Consider the following 26,317-nt stretch of genomic DNA (forward strand, 5'->3'; position numbering starts at 1 on the left):
AGGGGGGGGATTGTCACCGTACTCGCAAGCCGTTCGCTTTGGCTTTGCGAATGGACCAAACCATTTCATGTAAATAGAGGGGGGGGGGGGGATATAATTTTAGATATATATATAGTACGGGCATGCCCTAGTTATAGTAAATGTGTTGAAATAAATCCTTTTCTTTAAATATTTCATCAAATTCTTTATTGGTATTAATACGAGTTGTTATTTCTTCTTCACTAATACTTGTATCTCTGCTTTTCATATGTTTGCGTTGAGTCTCCTCATCGATATCAAAACCGAATGATAAAATCTTAACTCCATCACCACACAATTGTTTCATAATTTGTCTCATTCCTTCAGGATTAGTTTCTAAAATCCCAAGACCATTAGATTTTACTTTATTTAACTCACTCTTACAATGTGAATATTTTGTAGAACCAAGAGAGACCTCCTCAAATATTTGACCTTCGTTCCTCAATCGCATATGTTCCTCCATTGAAATGTCGTAATAATCTTTCCTTTCTACTTCTCCTGGTCGCTTTGCTCTGGTTGTAGTACTCACAAAACGAATCATAGGGTGTTTTTAAAAAAAAACTTACAATCTTTTCATTTTTACTATTCAAGAGTTTAGATTTATGAAAGTTCTTTCCTGAAGCAGATTTACCCACAAGATTAATAATAATAGTTATCATTTATATATGTAATTATGTTTAAAATAAAAATACATCCTTTAATATCTCATCTTGTTTCACAACAATATATTTATATTTTCCAATCGTGTGTTTCATATAATTTTCAAATTCTTTTTTACTACATAACGTAGAGCAATTATCTCTCCAAAAATTATTTACATCTATTGAATTTAACTTAAATAAAATAAAAGTATTGGCATTGTTTCTTATTGGGCGTCGAGGGAGTTGAAAATATGACTGACTAAGATAAATACAATTACAAGAAGAATGTCTCCCTCTTGTATAGTAGCTATCCATTACTGTTTGGTTTCTCTCATTAACACAATCATCAAAGATAACGAGGTTCTTTTTTGATTTATCTAAATCTTGAGGTGAAGGTATATCATCCGTATTATCACTGAGAATACAAGTTATGGGTTTTGGTTTCGATTTTGATTTCTGTGTATCACAAAATAATTGTATTATATTGTTGTGGATATGAGGACTGTATATTTTTTGGATTGTGTGCTGTACTATTGTGATTATTGTTTATTCTGTGCCTCCTGCCTCCGGAGCTGTGTAAAGACCAAAAGGGCGTCCCATAGTCCACAAGCATACACGTCAGCCAAGTAATAGAATATACCTGTTGATAGTTATCTCTTATTCTGTGTATTAGTGTAAGGCTGTGTCTTCCATTAATTGAAATACTCCATTGCACCAGTGAAAGAGAATAGATTCCCTTTCCTTCCCATCCCCAAAACCTCCATTTCCATATTACATCCCCTCTCGTCACCGCTGAGCCCTCGATTGCCCATATTACCTCCGATCCAATTGCCGCCATTGACCACGAGGCAGGGTTGGGGGAAGGAAGGCGTTTCCCCACCTCGTCAGAGAGGGGAGGAGTGAACCAGCCCCGCTCGACCAACCATGAGCCAGGGGTTTGGCTACAGAGGGCGGAGGAAGAGCGGTCGGGGAGGTTCGCAAAGGTTGAGGGGCGGGGGCCTATATAACCCAAGGCAGGGCGTGTCCAAGGGAGAGATGCGTTTTTACAGAGTCGAGCTTGGAAGCAGAAACGGAGATGCACTTTTGAGCCGAGACAAGGAGGGTCACAAAGAGCTGAGTTGGTCATCAGTGGTTGCGTTCAGTGGTTGCGTTCAGTGATTGCGTTGAGGGGTTGCGTTGGAGACGGAGTGGTTGGACCAAACAACAGAAGAGAGGAGAGAACCCGTCACGCCAGACCCCCCACCAGCGCGTCGGCTCTGACCGTGATCCAACCCGTGATCCGACCCGTGACCCGACCCGTGATCCGACCCGTGATCCCACGCACACGACAGGATCGGAGGCATCAGCGGCCGTCGAGGTCCCGCCCGACGTCCCGTGCAGGATCAAGCTCCAGCCAGCTCCGTGCCGTCCTCCCCCTCCAGCCACGCACCGCCTTCCAGCCAATCCACTCTGCAATTCCCCGTGTGAGTCGTCTTTGTTTGTTTTGTCCTGGGTAGTTAATTAAGTCTGTATAAGCTAGTATTTTCCCTGTGTCACCTGCGTCTTATGTGCTTGTAAATAAACTTGATTGCTCCTTTTTGCTTGTGTGTGTAAATAATAAACCCCATTACTCGTCTGTACGTCTTCTCGTTTTAATTCCTTTTCCTCTTACATTGCGTCGCTTTTGTCTTTTCCCTCATTGAGCAGCTAGGGTGCGATACGGCCAAAGTCTGGGTGAATCGGGTGAGTTTTGTTAGGTCGCGGTCTTACACCACCGCTCGGTCTATAACATCTAACCGCGATCTATAACAATTGGTGTCTGGGAGTGAGATTCGGGGCCCGAACCAAATTTTTAAAACATCTAGAAAAAAAATTTTGGTCAAAATTACGAGCTGCCGAAATTTGTTTTTTTTTTAAGCAAAACCCGAATTTTGAAATCGCGCCATGGCTGTTCAAGGCGACGGGATGCCGTTGGGAGAGATAGACGGGGTAGAATCGACCCAGGACTTAGGAAAAAAAATGGTGGAGGAGAGTAAAGAAGGTGCGGTTGAGGGTGTATCAGGTGCACAAAATGGCGTCCTCACGCATGTGGGTGTAGCGGCACCAAATTTTGCCGCGCCCTTTGTACCAACGGTGGAAGACATGCAATTAATTATGGCTGAAATGGAGGCCCTTTTGGACAGGAACAGGGAGCGATTGTTAAACCAAATGGAAGCTGACAGTGAGCGATTGTTAAACAAATTGGGAAACCAAAAGGAAGCAATAACGAACAAATTGGGAAACCAAATTGAAGAAATAACGAACGGAATGAGGGCCGATAGGGAGGAAGGGGAGCAGAGGGACAGAGACCGCAAGTTGGGCGAAAGGGTCCCAGGGGTGCACGAGGAGGTAACGCGAGTCGAAAAGCGCTGGTTGAGCGAAGCGGAGGAAAGCACGGGTACAATGACGGGGGTAGAAATCGCGACCCGGGGCTTGGAAAAGCCGGCGACCGATGAGGTAGAGGGAATTTTATTAAAGCCAACGGTCGTCGAGGTGAGTACAGAAAAAGCGGAAGTGGGCATTGAAATTGAAGAGATGACGGAGGTAGCCCGGGAATTGCAGGGAGAAATGGATAATGTACAAAGTCTGTGTTCAAATCATGATGAGATGCTCACTAACCAAATAAAAAGTTTGCAGGTGGCAGAGGAGGTGCGACGAGGTACGGAGGTGAGTGGCAATGTACATGATGTGAGGGGAGATTCAGTCGGCTTGGGGATTGGTTTGGATCCGGGTGTTCGTGAAAGGCCGTTGGTGAGGTGTGTGACAGGACAGGTGTGCAAAAAAAGAGGTGTGCGAGAATGTCCGACCATGGGGTGTGTGAGGAAAAAGTGCACGCCGAGGAGTGAGTGTGCCGTCAAGAGTGAGTTGGTCGAAGCGCGTGTGCGAGGGAGCACAGGGAAGCGCGGTGTGGTGAGTGTTACGGAGGAAGTAACGAAAAAGTGTGCGCGGGAGGATGCGCGAGAAAGGTGTGTAACGGACGGGTGCATGGGGAAAGCGCATGCTGTCAAGAGTAAGGGAGAATGCATGCCTGTGGTGAGTGTTACGGAGGAAGTAACGAAGAAGTGTGCGCGGGAGGATGCGCGAGAAAGGTGTGTAACGGACGGGTGCATGGGGAAAGCGCATGCTGTCAAGAGTAAGGGTGAGTGCGTGACCGAGAGTGGAGGTGAGAGTAGTTAGAGTGAAACGGAGCGTGAGTTGGTTGTGGCAGGTGAGCGAGGATGTACACCTGGAATAGAAGGATGCACACCTGGAATGGTAGAGCGTGAGTGGGAATGCACGCTGGAATTGGTAGTGAGACACGTGGTTGGGTGTGCGGGTGAGAGCACACCTGTGATTGTCACAAAGGAGGTGACCGAGACAGGGGCGCGAAGAGGTGTATTGGTTAGGTGTGCGAGCGACGAATGTGTGCCAAGGTGTTCGGTGGTCAGGTGTGTGACCAAGTCGGTGAGCGGAATGAGTGTACCGAGGTGTGTAAGGAAAGGTACGAGGAGAATGGGAACGGCTGCATGTATGAGCACGAAAGGGGTAGCGTATGCATGTAAGCCTGCAGGTGAAGCGTCGACGATAACCGGGTTAAAGGTTAGGTCGACTTTTAGCCGGCTCGGGCCCTCGGTGCGTGCCGGGCTTCGCGTGCCGCGAGAACCGGCGGGGATCCGAACCACGGCGGTTTCGAAAGAACCGCCGTGCGCGATCCACGCTGGGCCTCGCGTGGAACGGCCGCGTCCGGGCTCCACTGGGCGGAGTGGGCAGCCCGATAGGAAGGGTCGTCATGGCGACCACTTTCTATTGAGACGTGCCGGCAGGTCGAGATCGGGACATTGGATGGCTCCACGCCGAGGTGGTGCATGGGATCTCGGCCCGGGTAAGCCTCCGTCCCTGCCCCGAATGCGGGACGTATCCAGCCGCTGGCACAAAACGACCCGCGTTCATTGCTCGGCTGTACGAAGCCGGGCTGTAGATGTGAATTGGCGCACCGAGAGGACCTAATAAGTAAACGGGTGATGGTGATAGTGATAGTAGTGATTTGATACAAAATTTAGAAAAGTGAATAGAATTGGCGGTAAATAGAAAATTTTTGATTTGTTGAAATTTGATGTGCAAAATTGGTAGTGAGAGACCCCCGATGTGGTGGGATGGCAAATCCACCATCCTTCCCATGTGGGGGCAAAGGAGCAATAGTTTATGGGGTGGCTATGACAACCGAGCCAGGGAGGGCTTGAATAATGATAGGGATCTAGAAGAAATTGACATTAGGTAACGTTAAGTTTAGTTAGTGACTGATACCTGTAGTGGGGACGCAGGTAGATTAGTGTGGATTATAATGACGTGGGAGCGCAATAGTTTAAAGGGACGACTGGGAAGCGCAAGTTTCAGAGGGGAGAAGTTAGCTGAGATGATGCCGTGTGTGTGAGGATTGAACAGGTGAGAATGGAACAGGTGTGATTGCACAGGTGTGCAACTGAACAGGTGTGTGGAGCAGTGTATGGGTGAGTGATGGTGATGTGTGTTGCGTTGACCAACTGGTCCAGAAAGAGGAGGAGGGTGCAGGTGGCACCAGGTGAGATTGCACAGGTGTGCAACGACAGGTGAATGGAGGACAGGTGTATGGAATAAATGGTATGGAGTATTGGAATGGATGGTCGTGGAGTGAGTAGGGTGGAAATTGTGGAGTGGAGTGGATGGTGCGAAGGTGTGAATGGGGGAAGAGTGGACCCCCATCACGGATACCCGGGGCGGGTAGTGTAAGTGTTAGGTAGAGGGTACAGGTAAATTGTGGTTGGATATTGGCATTTGTGGTGCGGTTGCAGAATGGTATTGTGGATGGGTGCATTAGTGTTGTGGAAATGGCTGGGCGTGTAGCCTGTTAGTGTGTGTAGTTGGTTTGGGCACTCCACCACTGTAAGGATGTCGGCCAGGTGAGGCCGCAGGTGGGCTCTGGGAGCCGGTAGTAGTTGTTGTGGATGGGGCCCGAGGATCCGGAGGACGGACCCGGGTAGCCCAGTGCCAGAGGGCACCATGGGGTGACAGAGCCAGGAGAGGGCTGCCCCCAGTTAGATAGGTTAGGGTAAGGAGCAGGTAAGCTCGGAGGCAACTACAGTGGTGGAGGTGTGCAGGTGGGTAGACCCGCTGGGAGAGGTACACGTCGCGGCCCAGAAATTGTGCGAGGGCACCGGGAGATGAATCGGGGGAGTGAGACCCCAAATTGAAAAGCACCACAGTTTGGCCAATGGGAATTGGTTTTTAGAACCCATAGTGTAAGAGGGCCAATGGTTTGGCCGGAGAAAGACCCCGGGTAGTGTAAAGTGTGTTAAAGTCATTTAGAGGATAGTTAGGATGAAGGATCTCCTCGCACCATCTGCATCCACTCACCTGAGGTGACAGGTACTCCACACCATGCCATGTTTAATTATTTTTACTGTGCAAATGTTTGGAATGTGAGACGCATCATGACGTGGGTGTGACATTGTGCGTAATTCCATCTCTTCCTCCTTATGAGGATTGATGATGAATTGATGATGGCAAATTTTTGAAGTAGAGGGATTGTGGTGACGAATTTGGTATAGGGGAAATATGGGGAAGACGTGACAGTAGTGACGAATTGGTAATGTGTAGATTTTGTACATATGGGGTAAGGGCAAGGGTAGGCTAGGTGACAGGGGGGTGACGTACGGTAGGGACGAGCTTTCTCACTTCGCCCTCCGTACGCATTTTGCCTTGCATTGCCTTATTGACGTGTACCCTTGTGACCTTACCCCTCGCTCAATTGTCTTTCTTTTGTCTCCCACATGACCTGTGCGCCGTTGGGCGCCGAGGGGAGCGTGCGTGGGTCGGCCATTGTGCGCCCGAAATTCCCAGAACCAGCTGTCTGCATCGATGCACCACATTATGGACCACATGTCTGTGGCCGAGCACCACCTATGGACCCCATGGGTTGGGGCATGGCCGCTCTGCTGGAACCGGCCATGAGGGCCCGAAATCTTGCTGGCGGACCTTGGCCACAGGGCACCGATGCCCCACAGGTGAACCACACTAGTCGGCCCTGTGGGCCATAAATAAAATAAATAAGAAGGACACATTGGGCACACTTTATTGAAAATAGGCCGCCAGTAAGCAAAGCAAAATGAAAATGACAACATCTGGAAGACAAATAATAATCACCAGCAGAGGGAGCCGAAGAGCAAGAGACACCTGCAGGGTTAGGGGTTGTTGAATTTATTTTATTGATGAACAGTGGTGACTGCACTGATTGGTGCTTGAGGGTGTGTTGGTGCGTTATAGGTGCTTTCATGGTGCATTGATGCAGAGCAGACTGTCTCCCCCCCCCAGAAAGAACAATTACAGGTCCTGGGTTAGTTTTGTAAATAAAAATAGCGTCAGTGTAAATAATGCTCCCCACCGTCAGTGTTTAGTTTGAAGACCATTCCGCAATTCGGTTAACTGTGGGCGTAAGTCTGTTAGGTAGGGTGCAATGGAGCAGCGGGACACATTTATTTATGTTTTAAAACTGTCGCACTCAGGGTCAGGTTAAAAGTAGAGGGAACTACACCTACGTGTCACACTAAATAAAAGTTGTAGGCCCGGCACGTGCCTAAGAGGAGGAGGGTGCAGTGTTGTGGATATGAGGACTGTATATTTTTTGGATTGTGTGCTGTACTATTGTGATTATTGTTTATTCTGTGCCTCCTGCCTCCGGAGCTGTGTAAAGACCAAAAGGGCGTCCCATAGTCCACAAGCATACACGTCAGCCAAGTAATAGAATATACCTGTTGATAGTTATCTCTTATTCTGTGTATTAGTGTAAGGCTGTGTCTTCCATTAATTGAAATACTCCATTGCACCAGTGAAAGAGAATAGATTCCCTTTCCTTCCCATCCCCAAAACCTCCATTTCCATATTACATCCCCTCTCGTCACCGCTGAGCCCTCGATTGCCCATATTACCTCCGATCCAATTGCCGCCATTGACCACGAGGCAGGGTTGGGGGAAGGAAGGCGTTTCCCCACCTCGTCAGAGAGGGGAGGAGTGAACCAGCCCCGCTCGACCAACCATGAGCCAGGGGTTTGGCTACAGAGGGCGGAGGAAGAGCGGTCGGGGAGGTTCGCAAAGGTTGAGGGGCGGGGGCCTATATAACCCAAGGCAGGGCGTGTCCAAGGGAGAGATGCGTTTTTACAGAGTCGAGCTTGGAAGCAGAAACGGAGATGCACTTTTGAGCCGAGACAAGGAGGGTCACAAAGAGCTGAGTTGGTCGTCAGTGGTTGCGTTCAGTGGTTGCGTTCAGTGATTGCGTTGAGGGGTTGCGTTGGAGACGGAGTGGTTGGACCAAACAACAGAAGAGAGGAGAGAACCCGTCACGCCAGACCCCCCACCAGCGCGTCGGCTCTGACCGTGATCCGACCCGTGATCCGACCCGTGACCCGACCCGTGATCCGACCCGTGATCCCACGCACACGACAGGATCGGAGGCATCAGCGGCCGTCGAGGTCCCGCCCGACGTCCCGTGCAGGATCAAGCTCCAGCCAGCTCCGTGCCGTCCTCCCCCTCCAGCCACGCACCGCCTTCCAGCCAATCCACTCTGCAATTCCCCGTGTGAGTCGTCTTTGTTTGTTTTGTCCTGGGTAGTTAATTAAGTCTGTATAAGCTAGTATTTTCCCTGTGTCACCTGCGTCTTATGTGCTTGTAAATAAACTTGATTGCTCCTTTTTGCTTGTGTGTGTAAATAATAAACCCCATTACTCGTCTGTACGTCTTCTCGTTTTAATTCCTTTTCCTCTTACATTGCGTCGCTTTTGTCTTTTCCCTCATTGAGCAGCTAGGGTGCGATACGGCCAAAGTCTGGGTGAATCGGGTGAGTTTTGTTAGGTCGCGGTCTTACACCACCGCTCGGTCTATAACATCTAACCGCGATCTATAACAATATCTTCAATATTATAATCATTTAGTTTGTTTTGAAGTTTAAATAAACCGATAATGTCTTCCTTTTTAAGACCTGCATTAAAACCCTTTGAGAGTCGTTGATACTCGGGTTGAAAACTAGACTTTGTAAAAATTATTAAATTATCATAATCTAAAAAATTAGGACCAAGGAGCATCTTTAAAAGTAAACAGGTTTTTCCACATCCGCTTGAACCAACTATTAGACATCTCAATGAATTTGGAATGTTTTTATGGTTATTAAATTTTATCTTATTTTCCCAAACGGGTAAAAAATCATTCATTTATATATTTGGAAAACAAGTCATCTAACTTTTTTTGAGCTATTTTAGAAACTCTATATTTTATCCTGAGTTCGGGTTTAATTTCAAAATAATTCATTATTTTATTTATATGGTATCTTGTATTAACATTTCCATTAAAATTATTTTGAATAATAAATATCATTAAACCCTTATACATTTCCTCAATACAAATAGTCTCTTCCCTTGAAAGAAATGGTGTATTATCATCACAATACTTAACATTCATCTCTCTTATTCATCTTGTAAAGTAATTCATTTTTGGTTCTAATTTAAAAGAGTTATATATTTTTTTATATTTTTTATTATCATTAATTAAAATTAAATCACAGAAAATACATTGTTTATATGAACCCTCATTATTAAGCCCTATTCTATCACAAGCCGGACAATTCTCTAATTTATCATATGGAGAGTCTGGAAATTCTAAATATCCTTCAGAACTTATCATATTTATATGGTAAATTGTTACTTAAACTAAACGCAAGTTTATTCATTAATAAATACAATGTTTCAAAGCACAAAAGACAAATTTCAATCAATCTCTACTTCGGTGAAAGATATAGAAAAATATGTCAAAGATGTTAAAGTGAACAAAGATAAATATGGAAATTTTTGGGTGAAACCAGTTATGGAAAATAACATGAGCCCCTCTATTTCATTTAAAGGAAGAGCTCCAACTATACCTGGAAAGACATCCATTAAAGTAAATCTAACAAAAGTTTCTCCTCTACTCCTGGCAATTTATTCAAAGCTTGAAAAAGTGATCGATCGCGATACTTTGAAAAAGAATGATAAGACCATCAACAATACTCATGGAGAAATTTGTATTTACTTTAATAATCCAAAGGGTGTAGATCTTAGTAAAATGAATGATGTTAATATTTCTGGTGAAATGTCATTTCATTCTATGATAGTTAGAGATTATTTAAAGATAACTTTTGATATTAAAAATGTAGAGATTGAATCTGTTAATGAAAGAAAGTATCTTGATATTGATGGGAATATTTTTCCTGCTAATTAAATATGAGTCATTACAGCAGTGAAGATTTTACTATTTTATTGAACTCGGACGATAGTGATGATAGTATTTCATTGACCTCGGACGATGGTGATGATAGTATTTCATTGAACTCAGATGATAGTTATGATGCTAATAGTTTGTGCTCAAATGATAGTTATGAGAGTAGCTTTATTGATGACTCTGAGTATGATTCTGAGTATTCATGTGATAGTTATGACTCAGATGATTCTGAGTGAAAAAGTGTTTTAGTTTAAGTATAGTTTCATATATAAAAAGCCTATAAAAAGGCACTTTCTTCTATAAGTGATTTACTTTAAGCACAGTTTCATCTTTAAAAAAGCCTCTAAAAAGCTGTTTTACTTTAAGTATAATTTTGCTATATAAATATGATCAAAGCAACGTATTGTGACGTTTGTGAACAAGAATATAAACAATACAAAAGACACCTTAAAACTAACAAACACACATTTAATCTACTTCACCTACTATCTCCTATTCAGAAGGAAACAAAACACTGTTCTGCCTGTAATAAAAAATATCCTCAAGAAAGGCTTCGAAATACATCTTAAAACAAATCAACATTTATCAAATTTTATCACAACTAAAAACTCTGATGGTGCATTCAAAGGACATAGTAAAATAAGAGTCTTTAACTTCAAACCTCCTGAACCAGAGTCTATAGTTGATGCTGTAGAAATAGTTAAACCTGCTGTTCAAACGTTGATTGAAAAAACACTAAAAGAAATGAAACCACTTAAATTTTATATGGGAGTAAAATTAGAAATGACAAAGGATGAAGGAGTTATAGATGCACCATACATGAGAACTGAGCCACACTTTATATCTTCATATCAAGATTTTAAAACATCAGGAGTCTATGATGAACTTATTAAACAAGAGCAAGATGTGGATAATTCAATCGTAGGAAGTGGATTCAATATAGGAAAAATTATTTACATAGACATTCATATTCTTAAATCAGATCCTCTAAAAGCTTCTTCTTACATTGATTTACCCAGTGTTATCAAAAATAGAAAAGCAGTTATCAATATCAAAAATAAAGACAATAAATGTTTTCTCTGGTCTATTCTAGCACACTTACATCCTCCACATTTTCATGATGAAAGAGTATCTCATTATAAAAAATATGAGAATACATTAAATACGAAAGATCTAAAGTTTCCGATGACTTTAAATGATATTCCTAAATTTGAAAAGTTGAATAATTTATCAGTTAATGTTTATGGTCTAACAGAAACAAACAACATTCAGGTTTTAAAGCTTTCTGACAATTGTAAACAAACTCATATTAATCTTCTATATTTTAATTCAGATGAAAATTCACATTATACATACATCAAAGATATTACAAAATTAATAAAACCACAAGTATGTAAAAGAACAAATAAAATATATATTTGTATGCATTGTCTTAACTTCTTCCATACACAAGAAAGATTAGATAAACATTCAAATTATTGTGGTGAACATAAATCAACGGTAATCAACATGCCTAAAAAAGGCTCAAAGATCACATTCAAAGATGAAAAGAAAACAATAAAACATCCATTTGTTATATATGCTGATTTTGAAAGTATTTTAGAAAAAATTGATACTGCTTCTCCAGATCCAAAATAATCATACACAAATAAATATCAAAAACATACTCCTTGTGGTTTTTGTTATTATATCAAATCATCGGTTGGTGATGAATATAACAAGTTAGAGGTGTATAGAGGCTCAAATACCCCAGAGGAGTTTGTGAAACGACTAGAAAAAGACTGTGTCCGATTAACCAAGATAATGAGAGAAACCAATAAACCAATGTCCTTAACAAGTAAAGAAAAAAGAGAATTTAGACTGCCAAAGGTTGCCTGTCATATTTGTGAGAAGAAAATTGGTAAAGGTCTAAAGGTTAGAGACCATTGTCATCTCACTGGTAAATATAGAGGTCCGGCTCATCAAAGTTGTAATATTAATTATCAACTCCCCTCTTTCATTCCTGTCTTTCTTCATAACAACGCTCATTATGATACACATCTATTTATCAAGGAACTCTCAAAGACTTCTGGAAGTATCTCAGCAATTCCAAACACGGATCAGAAATACATTTCATTCACAAAAACAATTCACACATCTCCTATTACTCATATCAGATTTCTTGATACATTTAAATTCATGGCAAGTCCATTGGCTAACTTGGTTCAAAATCTAAAAGAGTTTCCATGTCTTTCAGAGTATTTTTTAGATAAAGATTTTCTAACACAAAAGGGAATTTACCCCTATGACTATATGGACTCATTTGAGAGATTCAATGAAACACAACTTCCTTCAAAAAAAAATTTCTATAACAAATTAAACAACAGTCATATATCTGATAAAGATTATGTACACGCACAAAATGTTTGGGAAAAATATAACATCAAGAATCTTGGCGAGTATCACGATTTGTATCTCAAAACTGATGTGCTTTTATTGGCCGATGTATTTGAAGCCTTTAGATCTGTTTGTCGCACTGGATATGGATTGGATCCTGCTCACTACTACACAGCACCTGGATTGGCCTGGAGTGCGATGTTGAAAATGACAAAACAAGCTTTGGATTTGATAACCGATGTTGATATGCTTTTGATGATTGAAAAGGCAAAAAGAGGTGGAATTTCACAAGTATGCTCGAGTAGATACGCAAAAGCAAATAACAAATATCTTCCAAATTATGATTCAACGAAAGAGAGTTCTTACTTGATGTACTATGACGCGAACAACTTGTATGGCTGGGCAATGTCTCAGGCTCTTCCTTATGGAAAACTTAGATGGGTAAAGGAAAAAGACTACAAAAAGGTTTTACAAGATGTATGTATCTCTACACAAAAAGAATTGGATAAAGAAAAAGTTGGTTATTATTTTGAAGTTGATTTGAAATATCCAGAGGAACTTCATAACCTACACAAAGATCTCCCATTTGCTTGTGAAAAGGAAAGTCCAAAGAAGGAGTGGTTAAGTGATTATCAACAATAATTTAATATAGGTGAATCAACAGAAAAATTACTTACTACATTATATAACAAGAAAAATTATGTTCTACACCAAAGAAATTTGCGACAATATTTATCAAAAGGTCTTTTTTTTTTTTTTTTTTTTTTTTTTTTTTTTGTTTTGTTTTGTTTTGTTTTGTATACAAGATCGAGGCTCGTGAAAGAGCGAAGATCCATAGGGTTCTAAAGTTCAATCAAAGTCATTGGTTAAAGGGGTACATTGATTTTAATACACAAAGAAGAACAGAGTCAAAAACAGATTTTGAGAAATACTTTTATAAATTGATGAATAATGCGGTCTTTGGTAAGACCATGGAAAATGTGAGGAAAAGACAAAATATCAGACTATCAACATCTTGGAAACAAGCATCAAAATTAATTAATAGACCGAGTTTTACTAGAGCTGAGGTCTTTACTGAGAACTTTTGTGCGATCCATTTGATTAAAGAGAGTATTGAAATGGACAAACCTATTTACATTGGAACATCAATTCTTGACTTGTCAAAGTCATTAATGCATTGTTGCGGATATGGGATTTGCATCCATCCATATCCGCTTGTAAATATTCCCCTATTTCCTCAATACTTCCCAACTCTCCCCAATCCCCCATTCCCTAGTCCCATTTTCTGTAAACAACACTCTGTAGACCCGACCTCCCCCTATTTCCCCCATTAAATGTCGCATCCAGGTCCACCGCATCTCATGTAAGACACCTATCGGACATCTTGCTAGTTATTCTTAGTCTATGTCAGTTAAGGATTCGTTTCCATTAATTCTGACCCTTCATTGCACCAGAATGTGATTGTATGGCACCGTTAGGAAGTTTAGGACCTCCCAATACCTCCCCGCAGCTCTTCCTCACAGTTCTCTTCAACAACAACAACAACAACAACAACGAGCGCAGGGAGTGCGCGTCCTCAATCCGGCTTGGTTGGTAGGAGTGGTGGGAGGGCACCAGGCCTTCCCAACGAGCCGCCATCGGACATGTGCTCGACGGGGTTACCAAACAGGGGCTCCCTGTCGGCTCCTCGTCAAGGGCGGAGCCCGGTAACCCCCGCACCCAATGGAAGCGGCGGACCGGCCCCAGTTGGGGCGGAACCAACCAGCCGAGGGCGTGTCACTCCCTGTGGAGCATGCGCAGTAGAGAGAGAGAGGTGACAACAGATGCACGCCGAGCTGAGAGAAAGCAAGACGTCCCCTCCGAGCGCTGTGAGACCTCCCTGCATCTTTGGACTGTGTTTATCCTGTCCCTGAGCCACGGTGCACCTTGTGCCATCGACCTACCTGTCCATGCCTGCCATCAATCCCTGTGTAAGTCTACCTTGTCCGTTTGTCCGTGGTCTGTCTGGGTAAAGATAAGACTGTATTTAAGTGCCCATCTCTTCTGTGTCTTTACCTCACTCTGCCTTGTAATCTACCCCCTTTTCTCCACCACTGTAATTATACCCTCCTCCGGAGGTCTTGAGAACTGTACTGCGTCGTTTCATCTTTCCCAGTCGTCGTGTCCTTTCTATCATTGATTTGGCATCGCGCGATTTGGCCAACGTCTGGGTGAATCGGGTGAGTCGGGAAGAAAGGGGGAACAACTGTTCGGCCGCGGTTACCTCCGCTCGATAAATAACATCCAATCCGCGGTCCATAACAACTGGTGTCGAGGAGTGGGATACGAGGCCCGAACCAAATTTTTTTTTTTTAAAACATCTAGACAAAATTTGGTCAAAATTATAAAGTACCGAAATTGCTTTTGTTTTACAAAAACCCGAATTTTGAAAGTCGCGCTATGGGAGATCAAGACGGCTGGGTTCCGGTAGAGGAGAGTGAGGCAGGGTCGATCCAGGACCAAATTGAGGGACATGAGGAGAGCAAAGCAGTGAGGGCGGCAGGTTCGCAAAATGGCGGCGCTAGGCATGGGGAAGAAGAGCGCGAACAACAGGTCGGCGCCGCGCATGGGATTGCGGTAGCGGTACCCGTGCCGCCGATGGACATGCAAGTCCTCATGGCGCAAATAGGGGCCCTGTTGGCCCAGAATAGCGAGAAATTGAGGGATGACATGGGAAACCAGATCGGGGGTTTAAGGAATGACATGGGGTCCAATAGCAAGAAATTGAGGGAGGACATGGGGGCCAATAGCCAACGGTTAGAACAAAGAATGGGGGCCCAGATCGGAGGGTTAGGGAGTAGAATAGAGGGATTAGACAATAGATTAGGGGAAATACAGGAGGGGTTAACGGGGGTAGAAAACAGAATGGCCGCTCAAGAGAATCAAATGGAAGGGATGAAAAAGGCGTTAGAGGGGTTAGAAAACAGTATGGAAGGCAAATTGAGGGACATGAGGGACCAAGCGGAAAGGGAAGTTAAACAAATGGGGCAGCAGATAGAGGGGGTCAGAATGGGGGTAGAAACTAAATTGGATGCTCACAGGGAGGAAATGGAGCAGATGAGGGTGGCATCTGGGCAGGAGATGCAAGTGATGGGAGGGGAGATCAGAAGAGGTGTGAGTGAGGAGGTTGGAGGAGTGCGCGAGGAGGTGAGGCACTGTGAGGAGCGCATGGAGAAGGAGGTGAGAAAGGGGACTGTAAAATTGCAAGGTGGTATAGAGGACGCTGGGAGTAGAACAGCTGACAGTGGGACAAAAGGAGTTGGGGGCCAGGTAAAGAAGAACACAGCGGTAATAGAGGGTTTAAAATCAACACAGAAGGAGATGAAAAAGGACGTAGGGGTAATTAAAAAAGAGTGTCAGATGGTACATGAGGACCTGACGAGGAAAATGAACAAGGTGGTAGAGGTGATGGAGGTTAAAGAGCGGGAGGTGCGGGAGCACATAGAAAAAAATAAGGTGGAGTTAGAGGAAGAACTTAAGGGGACGCACGAGGAGATGAAGGAGGTGAAGCAGAAATTAGAAGAAGTGGAAGAAGGGGTGAGCGAAATTAAGAAGCGACGGAGAGAGGATAAGAAAGAGATAAAAGAGGAAGTAAAAGAATTGGTCCAAAGTCTGTGTTCGGATCGTGATGATGTGCTCATTAACCGGATGAGGGATTCGCAGGTGATGGAGGAGAAGCGAAGAGAAAGAGGACCCGGTGTAAGTGGTGACCAATATGGTCGTGCGTATGATGCGCCAGGTGATTTAATAAGCTTGGGGGTCGAGATGGACCCGGGTGTTCGTGAGAGGCCGTTGGTGAAGTGTGCAACAGGTACGGTGTGCGAAGGAGGAGGTGTGCGAGAATGTCCGACTCTGGGGTGTGTGAGGAAAAAGTGTGCGCCAAGGAGTGAGTGTGCTGTCGAGAGTGAGTCGGTCGTAGCACGTATGCGAGGGAGCACATGGAAGCGCGTAGTGAGGAGTGTTACAGAGGATGTAACGGAAGCATGCACGCCTGTGGTGAGTGTTACAGAGGATGTAACGGGAGAGTGTGCGCAAGGGTGTGTGCGAGAAAGGGGTGTAACGGACGGGTGCATGAGGAAAGAGTGCGCTGTTGAGAGTAAGGGTGAGTGCGCTGTCCAGAGTGGAGGTGAGAGTAGTAAGAGTGACACGGAGCGTTAGTTGGTTGTGGCAGGTGAGAGAGGATGTACACCTGGAATGGAAGGATGCACACCTGGAATGGTAGAGCGTGTGTGGGAATGCACACTTGAGTTGGTAGTGAGGCACGTGGTTGGGTGTGCGAGTGAGAGCACACCTGTGATTGTCACAGAGGAGGTGACCGAGGAGGGGGCGCGAAGAGGTGTGTTGGTGAGGTGTGCGAACGGCGAATGTGTGCCAAGGTGTTCGGTGGTCAGGTGTGTGACCAAGTCTGTGAGCGGAATGAGTGTACCTGGGTGTGTTAGAGAAGGTGCAATGACGAGGAGCATGGGAACAGCTGGATGTTTGAGCAAGGAACGGGCTGCGGGGTGTAAGCATGCAGGTGAGGCATCGACGGTAACCGGGTTAGAGGTTAGAACGACTTATAGCCGAATCGGGTTCTCGGTGCGCGTCGGGCAGCTTCGCGTGCCGCGAGGACCAGTGGGGATCCGAACCACGGCGGTTTCGAAAGAACCGCCGTACGCGATCCACGCCGGGCCGCGCTTTGAACGGCCGCGTCCGTGCTCCATTAAGCGGGGCGGGCAGCCCGATAGGAAGGGTCATCATGGCGACCCCTTTTTGTTGAGGCGTTCCGGCAGGTCGAGATTGGGCCATGGGATGGCTCCGTGCCGAGGTGGTGCGTGGGATCTCGGCCCGGGTAAGCGTCCTTCCCTGCACCGAGTGTCGGACGCATCCAGCCGCTGGCACCAAAGAACCCGCATTCATTGCTCGGCTGTACGAAGCCGAGCTTTAGAAGTGAATTGGCGCACCGAGAGGATCTAGTAAGTAGACGGGTGATGAGGTTAGTGTTTTGGACCCAAAATTAGAAAAAGGCAAAATTTGATGATTGGCAAAGGATTGGCAGTAATGATTGGCAGATGGGTAGTGATTGGCAAATTTTTGATTTGTTGAAATTTGATGTGCAAAATTGGTAGTGGGAGATGCCCGATGTGGTGGGATGGCAACTCTGTCATCCCTTACAATGGGGGCAAATGCGCTATAGTTTATGGGGTGGCTATGACAACCGAGCCAGGGGGGGCTTGGTTATATTGATAGGGACTAGAGGTGACTATAGGTGACAAAATTTAAGTAAGAGACTTGGTACCTGTAGTGGGGACGTAGTAGCTTAGTGTTTGATAATGATGTGGGAGCGCTGAGTGTAAGGGAAGACGGAGGAGCGCGAGTTTTAGAAGGGAGTAGGCAGAGCAGATGATGCAGTATGAATGGAAGTGCTGGTGAGCAGCTTCAAATGAGGCATCGGTGAGGCAATGCTCCGAGGTGTGTGTGAGTGTACAAGTGATGAATGAGAGAGCATTGCGGATGAGTGTCATGGTGAGTAGTGAGTGTTGTGGATCAGCGCGAATTCGCTTGGGGGAGAGAAGGGTGCAAGCGGCACCAAGTGTGAGTGCACAGGTGTGCACCAACAGGTGAATGGAATAAATGGTTGTGTGGAAGACATGGTGTGTGCAATATATGGAGCAGAGAATGAGTGGTGTGGAGAGAGTTGGAGTAAGTGGTACGGAGTGGTGTGCATGGTGCGAAGGTGTGGATGGGGGAAGAGTGGACCCCTTTCACGAGTACCCGGGGAGGGTAGTTTAAAGAGTAGTTAGAAGGTATAGGTAAATTGTGGTTGGATATTGGCATCTGTGGTGCGGGTGGAAGAATGATGTTTGGATGGGTGCATTAGTGTTGTGGAAATGGCTGGGCGTGTAGCCTGTTAGTGTGTGTAGTTGGTTTGGGCACTCCACCACTGTGAGGATGTCGGCCAGGTGAGGCCGCAGGTGGGCTCTGGGAGCCGGTGGAGTAGTTGTGGATGGGGCCCGAGGATCCGGAGGATGGACCTGGGTAGCCCAGTGCCAGAGGGCACCAAGGGGTGACAGAGCCAAGAGGGGCCTTCCCCAATTAGATAGGTTAGGGTGAGGAGCTAGGTAAGCTCGGGTGGCAACTACAGTGGTGGAGGTGTGCAGGTGGGTAGACCTGCTGGGAGAGCTACACGTCACAGCCCCGAAATTGTGCAAGGGCACCGGGAGATGAATCGGGGGAGTGAGACCCCAAATTGAGCAGCACCACAGATGGTCAATGGGATTTTGGTTCTTCGAACCACATAGAGTAATGAGGGCCAATGGTTTGGCAGGAGAAAGACCCCGGGTAATCTAAAGTTGTTAAAGTCATTTAGGAAATAGTTAGGATTGATGAACCTGTCGCACCATACGCAGCCACTTACTTACCTGAGGTGATGATGATGGCTCCACACCTGTGTTTTCTTTGTTTTGTGTTGCAGGAGATGAGAATTGCTGTTTGGATTTGTGAAACGCATCACGACGTGGATGAGACATTGGGGTGATTCCATCTCTCCCTCCTTAGGAGGGACTGATGATGAATTGGTGATGGCAAATTTTGATGTTGAGTTGGAAATGGCAAATTTTGCTGAGAGTTGGAAATGGCAAATTTGATTGGTTAGGAGGGAGAGAAGACGAATTTGGTTTTTGGGAGGAACGGGGAAGACAGTAGGGACGTTTGTTGATGTGTAAAGTAGATGTTTATGGGTAGTGTTGTGTTTTGTGGATACAGTAAGGGGTAAGGGAGGGGCAATGTAGGTTACCTGGTGGGGGGGGGGGGGGTGTACGGTAGGAACGTACCTGTCTCACCTGGTTCCCATGTGCCCCCAGTGTGCATTACCTTGTATTGCATGCACTTTTGCGCCCTTACCACCTTACTCACTTGTCTTCTTTTGTCTCCCACCTCCGAGGATCTGGCTTTGGGGCAGAGAGAGAGGAGAGAGAGGTGCTGGCTCCGCAGTTGTGGGCCTGTACTTCCGCTGCTTGCTGCCTGGATCGATACACCATATGGACCGCAATTTTTGTGGCCGCCCACAATGGACCGCAGTTCTTTTGCGGTCAAGCACCACCCGTTGATGGACCTCTGGGTCAATGTGGCACCTATGCCATACAGGTGAACCACTTTTAGTTGGCCCCCCTGATGGCCACAATTCAGAAATGGATGTGGTTGGCGCCTTTCTTTATTTCTGAAGAAGCCAGAAGGCCAAGTGCACTCCATGAAGGCAAGACCAGCGGCAGAACATCGGCCGGCTGTGACACCACCGGTGACCATGGACACTTGATTGTGCATTGTTATTGAACACTTTATTGGTGCACCGGATGGTGCTGACTGTGCATAAGGGGGTGGTGCTTTTGGTGCTTGGAAGGGGTGCTCTGCACATTAATAAAGGCCGTAGGGCCACAGGGCACTCGTGGGTTGGTGTATCGATGCTGGCATGCGTGCTCTCCCTATGCATAACATCTGCATGTGTTCCTCAAAGAACAGGTCCTGGATCGTAGTGTAAATATCAGTGTAGTCTTGTATAAATGATGCTCCCTACCGGCTGTATGTTTAGTTTGAGGATGCTTTCCGCGATTCGGTTATCCTGTGGATGTGTTTCTGTTAGGAGAAGGGTGCAACGTCGCAGGGGGACATATTTACTCATTTGTGAACATCTGTAAAACTGTCACACTCAGGGTTGAGTTAATAGTAGAGGGAACTACATCTGAGTGCCACACTAAAGTAGGTAAAAATTTATCGGGTCGGGACGCCCCGAGGTCGAGAAGGGTGCGGTGTTGCGGATATGGGATTTGCATCCATCCATATCCGCTTGTAAATATTCCCCTATTTCCTCAATACTTCCCAACTCTCCCCAATCCCCCATTCCCTAGTCCCATTTTCTGTAAACAACACTCTGTAGACCCGACCTCCCCCTATTTCCCCCATTAAATGTCGCATCCAGGTCCACCGCATCTCATGTAAGACACCTATCGGACATCTTGCTCGTTATTCTTAGTCTATGTCAGTTAAGGATTAGTTTCCATTAATTCTGACCCTTCGTTGCACCAGAATGTGATTGTATGGCACCGTTAAGAAGTTTAGGACCTCCCAATACCTCCCCGCAGCGCTTCCTCACAGTTCTCTTCAACAACAACAACAACAACAACAACAACGAGCGCAGGGAGTGCGCGTCCTCAATCCGGCTTGGTTGGTAGGAGTGGTGGGAGGGCACCAGGCCTTCCCAACGAGCCGCCATCGGACATGTGCTCGACGGGGTTACCAAACAGGGGCTCCCTGTCGGCTCCTCATCAAGGGCGGAGCCCGGTAACCCCCGCACCCAATGGAAGCGGTGGACCGGCCCCAGTTGGGGCGGAACCAACCAGCCGAGGGCGTGTCACTCCCCGTGGAGCATGCGCAGTAGAGAGAGAGGTGACGACAGATGCGCGCCGAGCTGAGAGAAAGCAAGACGTCCCCTCCGAGCGCTGTGAGACCTCCCTGCATCTTTGGACTGTGTTTATCCTGTCCCCGAGCCAAGGTGCACCTTGTGCCATCGACCTACCTGTCCATCCCTGCCATCAATCCCTGTGTAAGTCTACCTTGTCCGTTTGTCCGTGGTCTGTCTGGGTAAATATAAGACTGTATTTAAGTGCCCATCTCTTCTGTGTCTTTACCTCACTCTGCCTTGTAATCTACCCCCTTTTCTCCACCACTGTAATTATACCCTCCTCCGGAGGTCTTGAGAACTGTACTGCGTCGTTTCATCTTTCCCAGTCGTCGTGTCCTTTCTATCATTGATTTGGCATAGTGCGATTTGGCCAACGTCTGGGTGAATCGGGTGAGTCGGGAAGAAAGGGGGAACAACTGTTCGGCCGCGGTTACCTCCGCTCGGTAAATAACATCCAATCCGCGGTCCGTAACAGTATGATTACTTTTATATTAATCTAAAATCAAAGTATAAGGATAATGTGTCATTGTTGCATATGGATACTGATCGTTTTATTTTTAAAATTAATACTGATGATGTTTATTCAGACATGAAAAAGGACATTAATATCTATGATACAAGTAATTACAGTCCAGAGAGTGAGTTGTTCTCTTCTAAAAATAAAAAGGTGATTGGAAAGTTTAAGGATGAATTAGGAGGAAATGTCATGAGTGAATTTGTGGGATTGAGGTCTAAGGCTTATGCTTATAAATACATTGTGAATAACGTTGAAAAGACTGATAAGAAGTTAAAAGGTGTAATGAAAAATGTTATTAAAGAAACAATAAACTTTAAGGATTATTATAACTGTTTAACAACAAAGAAAGAAGAGTTTAGAAAGATTAATGGAATAAGAAGTTATAAACATAAATTATATTCATAAGAGGTGAATAAGAAAGCATTGGGGGCTTTTGATGATAAGAGGTTTATTTTAGAAAATGGAATTGATAGTCTCCCTTATGGTTATATAAGTAGATAAGTGATAAGTTAAAAAGGGGGGTTAGGGATTTTAACGGGCTACCGCCGCCTTTTTACTATTATATAAATGATAGAACCAAGTACCAACCAGACTAAAGAGTGGAGGTGTAATCAACCTTGGTATATAAATGGTAAACATAACGAATGTGAAAAATATCAAATAGGTATAATTGAAAAGACAACTGGTAAAAAAATTTACAAAACAAATAAGAGAATTAATTTAAATACCGGTGAATTGGGTAAAAAAGATGGAAATATTTTTGAGTGGACGGAAAACTTTGATGGTTGTCAGGAAAATATATACTTTAATTTTAAAATGGTATGTGGCACTGGAGGCGCTCAAACAAGAACATTGAGGAAGGTTTACCATTTTATCTTAGCTCAGTTAAAATATCTTAATAAGGAACAAAACTCAAACATCTTTTTTGTTAATATTGTTACGGGTCGCGGACAAGATGTTACTTTGGGCCGAGCGGATGGTCAACCGCGACCGTTACAGGATCCCCGATTAGCCCGACTCCCCCAACGTTGACCAAATCGCGCCACAGGTATTCAATTTGGAAACCTCTAAAGCGACCGAAAGAGAAGGAAGAGAGAAGAAGACAGAGTACGGAGGAACAACAGGATTTATTATACACACAAGCAAAAAGAAGGAGCGATCAAGTTATTTACAAGCAATGGATGGAAGGAGCAGTCACACAGTGAATCGTTAGCTTATCTATGCAGTTTACTTATAAACCCCAGGACAACATTCAAGACAGACGACGTTCACACTTACACGGGGAAAATTGCAGGCAGGTATGGCTTGAGGATGGATGGCTATTGAGAGGCAAGGGAGGTTCAGCTTCCACGTGTATTGCTGCCTGGCGCGCCCTTTTCGTGGCCTGCGTCCTCTTAACTGCAGCGCAGCTGGTTGCACGATGGCTCGCAGGCTCGGTCACACCTGCTCGTTCAGGCGTCTTCCTTCTCCCCAGCACCAAAGAGCGACAGCAAGCAAGAGGACGGGGTCAGAGCAAGAGGGTAAGAGTGCGTCCCGCGGCGGTTTATATTGGTTTCTCACCGAACCTTCGCGTACTTTCTCGGGGGTTCCCGCTCCGCCCTCTTTTAGCCAAACCCCTTGTTCTGGGTTGGATGAGCGGGGCCGACTTACTCCTCCCCCCTATGAGGAGGGGGGCGACCCGTCTTCTCTAGCCACTCCCCTTGTTCGTAATGGCCGCAAATGTCAAAAACCGGTCAGCAGCTGCAGGTAATGCGCCGTCACGTTGCACAGCAGTTCAGTACTGCAATAAACGGTTGCTGTCAAAGCTCAAGTGGGGGAATCCCTGGCACTTGAGCTGCCATGGATCATCGGAGGGGCCTACGCTTATTTCGTTTGATGCAATGCAGAGCCAATCTAGTGGGAAACACATATTTAGCCTACATAGAATAAGGAAATAAGCTATTTAAAAAGATATATCGTGGCCTGTCTGTAGGTTCATGGAATTAACTAGGGGGACGTCTTTCGATCTTATTTACTCTACGAGGGCCAGTTAAAACACCGCAAACCAGTTCTCACATTCTTTACACTTTCCAAATTCGTTACACTGCACCCTCCTTTCTTCTGGTCCGTTCCCGGGCCTACAACTTTAATTTAGTGTGACACGTAGGTGTAGTTCCCTCTACTTTTAACCTGACCCTGAGTGTGACGATTTTAAAACACAAATAAGTATGTCCCCCTATTGCATTGTACCCTGTCTAACAGACTCAAGCCCACAGCTAACCGAATTACGGAATTGTTCTCAAACTATACATTTACGGTGGGGAGCATTATTTACAGTGACGTTATTTCTTATTTACAACGCAACCCAGGACCTGTGTTTTTTTTCTTTTTAGGGAACAAGAAAAAGAAATTCCTGTTGGGAGGGAGGAGACAGAACGCATTGCATCGATGCACCAGTACCAATACCACCAAAGCACCTAAAAGCACCAAAAGCACCACAAAGCACCAAAAGCACCACTCGGTGCACAGTCACCACTGTTCATAATAAACACAACAAAACAACTGGTGGTGGTCTTCTCTTTTTCTGCTGGGCCGATGTTCTTCCCGACATCTTCTGGCTTCATGCGGCCTACTTGGAAATAATAAAAAGCACAACTTGTGTTCATTTTTATTTAGGGCCTCAGGGGCCAACTAAGGGTGGTCCACCTGTTTGGCATAGGTGCCACCTTACCGAGGTCCGCAAGCAAGATTCCCTGGCCACTATGGCCGGTCTCCAACAGAGGTGCCCTGCCCCAGAACCTGGGGTCCATCAAGTGGTACTTGGCCGCAGAACAGCGGTCCATAAAGTGGTACATCAACGCAATGCATGCTGGTTCTGAGAATCTCGTGCGCACAATGGCCACCTCACGCACGCTCCCCTCGGCGCCCAATGGCGCACAGGTCCTCAAGTGGGAGACAAAAGGGGGGAAGACAAATGAGCGAGGGGTAAGGTCACAAGGGTACACGTCAATAAATGCAATGCAGGGTGAAGTGCGTACGGAGAGCGAAGTGAGAAAAACTCGTCCCTACCGTACGTCACCCCCCCTGTCACCTACACTACCCTTGCCCTTACCCCATATTTACAACAATTTACACCTTTACAAATTCGTCACTACGTCTTGTCTTCCCCATCTTTCCCTTCCACACCAAATTCGTCTCCAATCCCCCCTATCCAAAATTTGCCATCACCAATTCATCATCAATCCTCATAAGGAGGGAGAGATGGAATTACGCACAATGTCACACCCACGTCATGATGCGTCTCACATTCCAAACATTTGCATCAAAAATAATTAAACATGGCATGGTGCGGAGTACCTGTCACCTCAGGTGAGTGGATGCAGATGGTGCGAGGAGACTCCATTCCTAACTATCCTCTAAATGACCTTAACACACTTAACACTACCTGGGGTCTCTCCCTGCCAATCCATTGGCCAACTTACACTATGGGTTCTAAAAACCAATTCCCATTGACCAAACTGTGGTGCTTCTCAATTTGGGGTCTCACTCCCCCGATTCATCTCCCGGTGCCCTTGCACAATTTCTGGGCTGTGACGTGTAGCTCTCCCAGCAGGTCTACCCACCTGCACACCTCCACCACTGCAGTTGCCTCCCGAGCTTACCTGCTCCTCACCCTAACCTAACTAACTGGGGAAGGCCCCTCCTGGCTCTGTCACCCCTTGATGCCCTCTGGCCCCTACCCGGGTCCGTCCTCCGGATCCTCGGGCCCCATCCACAACTACCGGCTCCCAGAGCCCACCTGCGGCCTCACCTGGCCGACATGCTCACAGTGGTGGAGTGCCCAAACCAACTACACACACTAACAGGCTACACGCCCAGCCATTTCCACAACACTAATGCACCCATCCAAATACCATTCTCTCACTCGCACCACAGATGCCAATATCCAACCACAATTTACCTATACCCTCTACCTAACACTTACACTACCCGCCCCGGGTATTCGTGATGGGGGTCCATCCTTCCCCCATTCACACCTTCGCACCATCCAGTCCACTCCATCGTTTCCACCATACTCACTCCACGACCATCCATTCCAATACTCCATATATTCCACACAACCATTTATTCCATTCACCTGTTGGTGCACACCTGTGCACTCACACCTGGTGCCCCCTGCACCCTCCTTCCTTCCTGGACCATTTGGTCAACACCACACGCAATCACCACTACTCCCTCATACACTGCTCCATACACCTGTTCAGTTGCACACCTGTGCAATCACACCTGTTCCTTATACACTTCCAATCCTCAAACACACGACATCATCTCAGCTAACTACTCCCCTCTGAAACTTGCGCTTCCCAGTCGTCCCTTTAAACTATTGCGCTCCCTCGTCATTATCATCCACTCTAATCTACCTGCGTCCCCACTACAGGTATCATTGTCACTACCTAACCTTAACGTCACCTAATGTCATCTTCTAGGGCCCTACACACAATATCCTAACCCACCCGGGCCAGTTTTCACTGCCATACACCCCATAACTAGTGCTCCTTTGCCCCCCCGTCTGTGAGGGATGGTGGATTGGCCATCCCACCATATCGGGGAGGTCCCACTATCAATTTTGCTCACCAAATTTCAACCAATCAAAAATTTTGCCAATCATCTGCCAATCACCGTACCAATCATCAAATTTTGCCTTTTCTAATTTTGGGTCCAAAACACTAACCTCATCACCCGTCTACTTATTAGATCCTCTCGGTGCGCTAATTCATGTCTACAGCCCGGCTTCGTACAGCCGAGCAATGCATGCGGGTTCTTTGGTACCGGCGGTTGGATGCGTCCGACATTCGGTGCAGGGACCGGGGCTTACCCGTGCCGAGATCCCACGCACCACCTCGGCGCGGAGCCATCCAATTGCCCGATCTCGACCTGCCGGAACGTCTCAATAAAAAGTGGTCGCCATGACGACCCTTCCTATCGGGCTGCCCGCTCCGCCTAGTGGAGCACGGACGCGGCCGTTCCAAGCGA

At 45.9% G+C, this 26,317-nt stretch overlaps 1 protein-coding gene across 1 annotated transcript in view; it reads left to right on the forward strand.

Moving 5' to 3' along the window:
• Positions 1-26,317, forward strand: part of LOC137437278 (pre-mRNA-splicing factor syf2-like) — a 94,353-nt gene that overhangs the window by 42,736 nt on the left and 25,300 nt on the right. The window lies entirely within an intron of this gene.

Source organism: Myxine glutinosa, chromosome 12 (genome assembly GCF_964187855.1).
Source record: "Myxine glutinosa chromosome 12, kmMyxGlut1.1, whole genome shotgun sequence".
NCBI classification, from domain to species: Eukaryota; Metazoa; Chordata; class Myxini; order Myxiniformes; family Myxinidae; genus Myxine; species Myxine glutinosa.